This window comes from Haliotis asinina, chromosome 7 (assembly GCF_037392515.1).
Source record: "Haliotis asinina isolate JCU_RB_2024 chromosome 7, JCU_Hal_asi_v2, whole genome shotgun sequence".
Lineage (NCBI taxonomy): Eukaryota > Metazoa > Mollusca > Gastropoda > Lepetellida > Haliotidae > Haliotis > Haliotis asinina.
The window spans coordinates 49520728-49526765 of record NC_090286.1 but is presented as its reverse complement, the minus strand read 5'-3'; the positions used below and the strand labels follow the sequence as shown (position 1 = coordinate 49526765).

General features: G+C 41.2%; 1 pseudogene; it reads left to right on the top strand.

Annotated features, from left to right (window-relative positions):
* Positions 1–852: 852 nt before the first annotated feature.
* LOC137291826 (uncharacterized) lies at positions 853–3623 on the top strand (annotated as a pseudogene).
* Positions 3624–6038: the final 2415 nt, after the last annotated feature.

Below are 6038 nucleotides of genomic sequence, written 5' to 3'. Positions count from 1 at the left end.
ATATGAAAGTAACTATAACCGCTCAAAATGGAGGGAATCTTCCTGATGTGGGTTGGATATACAATAAGAATTCCTCTGTTTTCTACAGTCGCCACAGGTAAAGCTAATGTAATTCTTTAAATAATGTTTCTTGAAACTTGTAAGTTGCATTTTAATACTTTCTGTTGATATCCATTAATGTCGTAACTGTGTCTATTTCGGGGAAACACTGTAAGGTCAAGAGGGACCTAGAACTAGGAAGCAAACATCACCGGAACGAGACTTCCTTTTGGTGCGTTTTGGTTATTGCTCTCACTACTGATTGTTGCCGAAACCGTTTATAGAAGCAGATACACAAACAGAGAATAATAATTTCATCATGGCGAAAAGACATGTTGAAGTAGTTAGTACTATGTACATCATGATACAGTACTTAGAGTTGTAAAAGACGGTACCTATCCATCTGACACGTTTTTGTGTTGTATTTTCAAAATGCCCATGATAAATATACATCATCAATTGCGTATCTGGTTTGTCCTATTTATTACGCGTGATCTAAGTCAGTTAGTGAGTGGCCGTTTTTACGAAGCTTTTAGCAATATTCCAGCAATATCGCTGCAGGGGACTCCAGAAATGGGCTTCACACATTGTTCCCATGTGGAAAATGGAACCCGGGTCTTCGGCGTGATGAGTCAAAGCTTTAACCACTAGGCTACTCCACCGTCCACGCGCTTGCAGAGGCAGTAAAACTGAAGCCAGAAACATGCTGACTTTAAATTGCCGTTATATTGTTGAGAAATAGTGGTTTCAAAAGTTAACATTCAACAAAATGCAACATTGCTCCATAGCCGCCTTGTTTCCGTCTCACGCTAAATGTCCAGATCGACGATCTTCATTAGTCATGGACATCAGTTGATAAACACACTGCACATCTGTCATGCCACAATATGTCATATATTCGGTGATCGCTGTTACCTTGTGTTCGCCTTCAACTGGAATCACAACACTATCAGGTAAGAGTCGTTTCAGGTCGGAATTTAATGCTGTTAAATAGTCATTTTATGGTGGCAAAATGAGTAATTTACTAATGAGGTAGTATTTATGTCAAGCTTACATGTTAATACTTACCAGGCTTAGACAACCATTCTCTTCTTGTCTGCACTTATAATTAGTATCTGTAGCGAATGGGAGGAGTGAGTGAGATTAGTTTTACGCCGCTTTTAGCAATATTCTGGCAACAAGAGGGCACCAGAAATGCGCTTCATACATTGTACCCATGTTTGGAATCGAACATGTGTTGCAAGCGTGACGAGCGAACGCTTTTACCACTAGGCTACCAGTAGTCAACGCGTTCACGCCGAACCTGAAGTTCGATTCCCCCAAATTGCCGAAAGCGGCGTGGCAATACCATCAATGTTATATAAAAAAAGAATGATTTGAACTAAAACCAAAGGTCCTTTCGGTATTTGTGTCTTGTGATTATGTGGCCAATGGTTCCAGAGCGTTTATATCCACCCCTTAGAGATGATATAACCCACGGTCTCATCTGTTTATATCCACCTGTTAGAGATTATATAACCAACAGTCACATCTGTGTTTATATCCACCTGTTAGAGATGACATAACCCAATGTGCCCATTTGTGTTTAAATGCACTCGTTGTAGATGATATATCCCCTTGTGCCATCCGTGTTTATATCAATTGTTTGATGATGATATAACCCAGTCACGCCAGTGTTATTCTAGTGTCGTTAAACAGAAATACTAACTGGCGGAGTATATATAGACTCATAGTACATATAATCGGCTCATCAATATGAAACCGTGTTTACATTGTTCATCAACACTTCCTTCTTTCACTTATCTATAATTAAAATACGTTCCGTCAGCATGCTTTTCCAAACAATAAATCGTGAATTTAGTTCCCATAAGCTGAGGTCGTCTTCGTGCGTACATCGTCTCTGCAGCGTAGGAGTGTCCACCATCCACACCCAGAAATACATTTGTCTACAGCGAACGATGTTTATTGTCATACATATTTCCGTCTGTGATTGTTGTCATCCCTTGACTGCCGTTGTCTCTTACAGCTCAAGCAAACCGGATGTCCACGCCAATAAGTACCGGAATTAGTTGCACTGACACAGCTGGGGCGAACTGCGCAGACGGTACAGAGTTTCGTATGTCTTGTGCGGTAGTGATTCATGATATAGACGTTGGGAATCTGTTAGATAACTAGCTTGTAATGGCCTCGTCACTTTTACTTATGTCGAGTCACGATCACATATCCAAAGCAACCAATGTTTCATACCTCAAAATCCCACTTGATTCATACTTTACATTGCTTGTACATCATCAATATTATGTGTAATGTGTGTGTGTAGATGCGCGCGCATGTGTGTTAGTGTTTGGTTCGGGAAGGGTGTCGGATTTTTTGTTCAATTTGAATGCTGTTCATTTACAACAGTTAGAGTTAGTTTTCTGTTTTGAGGGCGGAAGGGCAGTATATTGCCCCAGTGGTGGAATCGAAACCAGGTTTTCGGATGACCAGTGTAAACTAGAAACTACTGGTTAAAGCGTTCGGTCGTCATGCCAAATGCCTAGTTTAAATTCCTAATATATATGCAGTGAAGTCCACCACCCCCTGTAAAATATATTGCAATATTGCGTGTGTGCATAATGATATGATTTCTAAACTTTCTTTCGTGCAGATGGACATCTTATGCCATATGTGGTTAAAATTGCGATCATCTCCGCCTCAATAGTGGGAGCTATCCTTCTCCTTAGTCTCGTTGTGTGTGTCTGGCACTTCGTACGGAAGCGGTGAGCATTGACAATATTCACTGCATGTTGTTTTACGCCACGAGCCTCGCTGTGGTATAGTCCAGATCCACACCTGACAGAACTAGGAACCATCAGCGTGACACATAAACGGCCTGTTCACAATACGTTAAAAGATGGTACTTTTCATTTCCATTATATCTTTGCGTGTTTTTGTTATATTTTTGCGTGAAAAACGCAGATTTCTGCTTATACGCGAACACTCGAAAGTGAATGCTGTTTTACGCCGTTACCACCAGCAGCAGCTGTATCGCGGTGGGTTTAGATATGTACTCGATTGACCATAACCTCAGGGTACAATGGAAGGCAATCGCCTGTCAACAAGATTTTGTATCCGACATTATTAACACGAACATGCAGCGTTAAACAAAAACTATGTTTCCCACAGGAGGACTGAGAAAGTCATTGACATCGAGGCGTCATCGGATTTCTACCAATCTGAAGACCCCCAAATACATCTACGACGACTCGATAGAGACGAAGCGTCAAGAGCTATCAGGGACGCCGCCAGCGTCTTCAGCTGGGGTTCTGATTTCCAGGACGAAGAGACCAGAAGGAACTACGAGAATCACGAGTTGATTGGAGGCATGACAAACCGGAACCGGAAGTCACGAGGTCAGATTTATGCTAACACCCTCGCCATTGGTAGCGACAGAACTCAGGGATCGTCAGCGTATACCAATGTAAAATATGAGGAAATGACTGCGAGGCCAGAAAAATGAGGACAGTAACAATATAACATACGATGTGTGGAATAAGTAGACAGATATGTCACAACAGACACTCAACAGTCTCCAGACAGACTGAATCACATTATATTCTGCCTTGCAGTCATGGACATAATTATTTGTTCTTTTGTCTTCAATATAAATATTTTCGATTGTACAATTGCAGGCAAACTATTTTCTGTTTTCTCTGGACAGGCTTGGTCACATCGAAATAAAGACTAAGTATTCATTCACTAAGGCTGTAACTTAGAGAGTAACCGTCAAGTTCCTACGAATTATACCAGGGGTTTTTAGCATGTGTTTCCTACTCATCGGTATGTAAGACATTGATGACCGATATGATATTTGTTGAATGTTTCTCAAACTCTTTACGAACGAAAGCCAAGGCCTTTCATTGCTTCTGGCAAACATTACACAGGCAAACTGTAGCGCAGATGCGTTGCGCACTAAAGAGACAATTCCCAATCTTCTTACTTGTGCGTCAAGGTTGGCAACGTACTTTCCTCGCTTCTGTTCGAAAAATATGTTTCATGTCAAAAGAAAATATCGCCACCATCAAAGGTATACACCCATTTCTTTACTTGGTTGTGCTCTCATATTGAACAGTTAATCACGTGAAATGTTTTTGTTCAGCATTTTAAGCGCATCACATGGCACATCACATCAGATCGCCTCCATTCCCCTTCCAGCTTCTGGTTCAACTGAGTGAAGGACCAGGGGGTATTATTCCATATGGAATACTTACAATTACCTCCCCTGCCTCATTCGCCCATTACGCCAGAAGTGTTTTCATGTATGTATGGTTTCATAAATGTTACGAAAATTCTAACAATAGAGACGACAGATAAGACAAATAAATTGACAGATAAGACAATATGGTACATTGCTTTTCTTTTTAATTTGTCAGATAGAGTCGAAAAATTAGAGTCACAATTAAGGAGAAACAACCTTATAGTTTTCGGAATGAAGGACGAAGAAAAAAATGAAACGTGGTCAAGCTCGAAAGACAAAGTTAAAAACTTCCTGTTGAACTACATATGAGTGAGGTCGAGGTCCGTAATACCCACATAGAGCGAACTCACAGGCTACCTACGAAGAGGAAACCACGTCCTATCATAGTACTGTTTTCATCGTATAAAGACAAGGAGCGTGTGTATCAAGTTGCTAGAGATGAGCTACGCGGCAACAAAACATACAGAGTGTCACGCGACTATACACAAGCAGTGAGAGAAACACGCAGGCAGCTTGGAGAGTTTGTAAAGTACTACAGGGAAAATGGTGACGATTGTTACATATCCTATAACAAGCTGATGGTGAATGACGATGTTTATGCTTATGATTGGAGTAAGTTAAGTTCAGATAGGGACACGGCAACGTCCCTTTGACAACACTCGGGATACAACCGACACTCAGACTATCGGGACCCGGGACAGGTCTCCACGTAGCCAACGACAAGCCAACACCGAGGATGCCCTGAATGACAGTGTTCAGGAGACCTAGGGGTGCGGCCGAGGCCAGGCTACTGAACAAACACAAATCAGTACAATATTAGACTCTAATCGTCCACAATCTTTAAAGTTGCTTACATGGAATATCAACGGACTTTACTCTAAAATCCGGACAGAAATTACAAATTATAATATTATTTGTTTCATAGAGACTTGGGCCCGAAACACTACAGATTTTGAAAATCTGTTTACAGATTATACTTGTTTCCAATGTGTGAGACAACGTCGCTTTGGACGAGGACGCTATAGCGGGGGTATTGCAGTTTACGTCGATAACTCCATTGTCCACAGGTTTAGTGGATTGCATACCAAATGGACAGACTGTTAGTCATTTTTACACACCAGCTTTGATAAACAAGTTATCTTTGGATTCGTATATGTCACAAACTCTGGGGCATCTGTTAACAGTTTTCACGAATTACGTGGTATGGACCTGTTGGACTGGACCTGTTGTTGACCCTATCAACAGAATACCCCTCGGCTACTTTCTTTCTTTCTGAAGATATGAACGCACGAACTGGTAGTGAGCAATGTTTCATTCAAAACGATGACCCGTCTTATCTGCCTCTTGACGAATTGGAATATGGCATTGATGGTTTTGATATCTTACGATCTTCTAAGATGTGATAAATGATGAAGGGAAACAACTGCTATCAATATGTCGCAACTTAAATATGCATATCTTAAATGGTAGGGCTGGAAATGATAGATCAGGAGATATCACTTTTTCTAGTCAGCAAGGAAATAGTGTCACCGACTAGTGTATAGTATCATCTGATTTATACACAAATATAACCGATTTTAGAATTTTATCTAGGAGTGAATCAGACCATTTACCACTGACAGTGGAGGTGAGTTTAATCTCTCACTCAGGTATACCACGTGACTCGCCCCACGCACGCGCGCCTCATACTCGGGTAGAGCACGTGAACAGATTCATATGGAGAGACAGTGCGTGGTGAGTTCCATCAGTATTTATCTAGTGT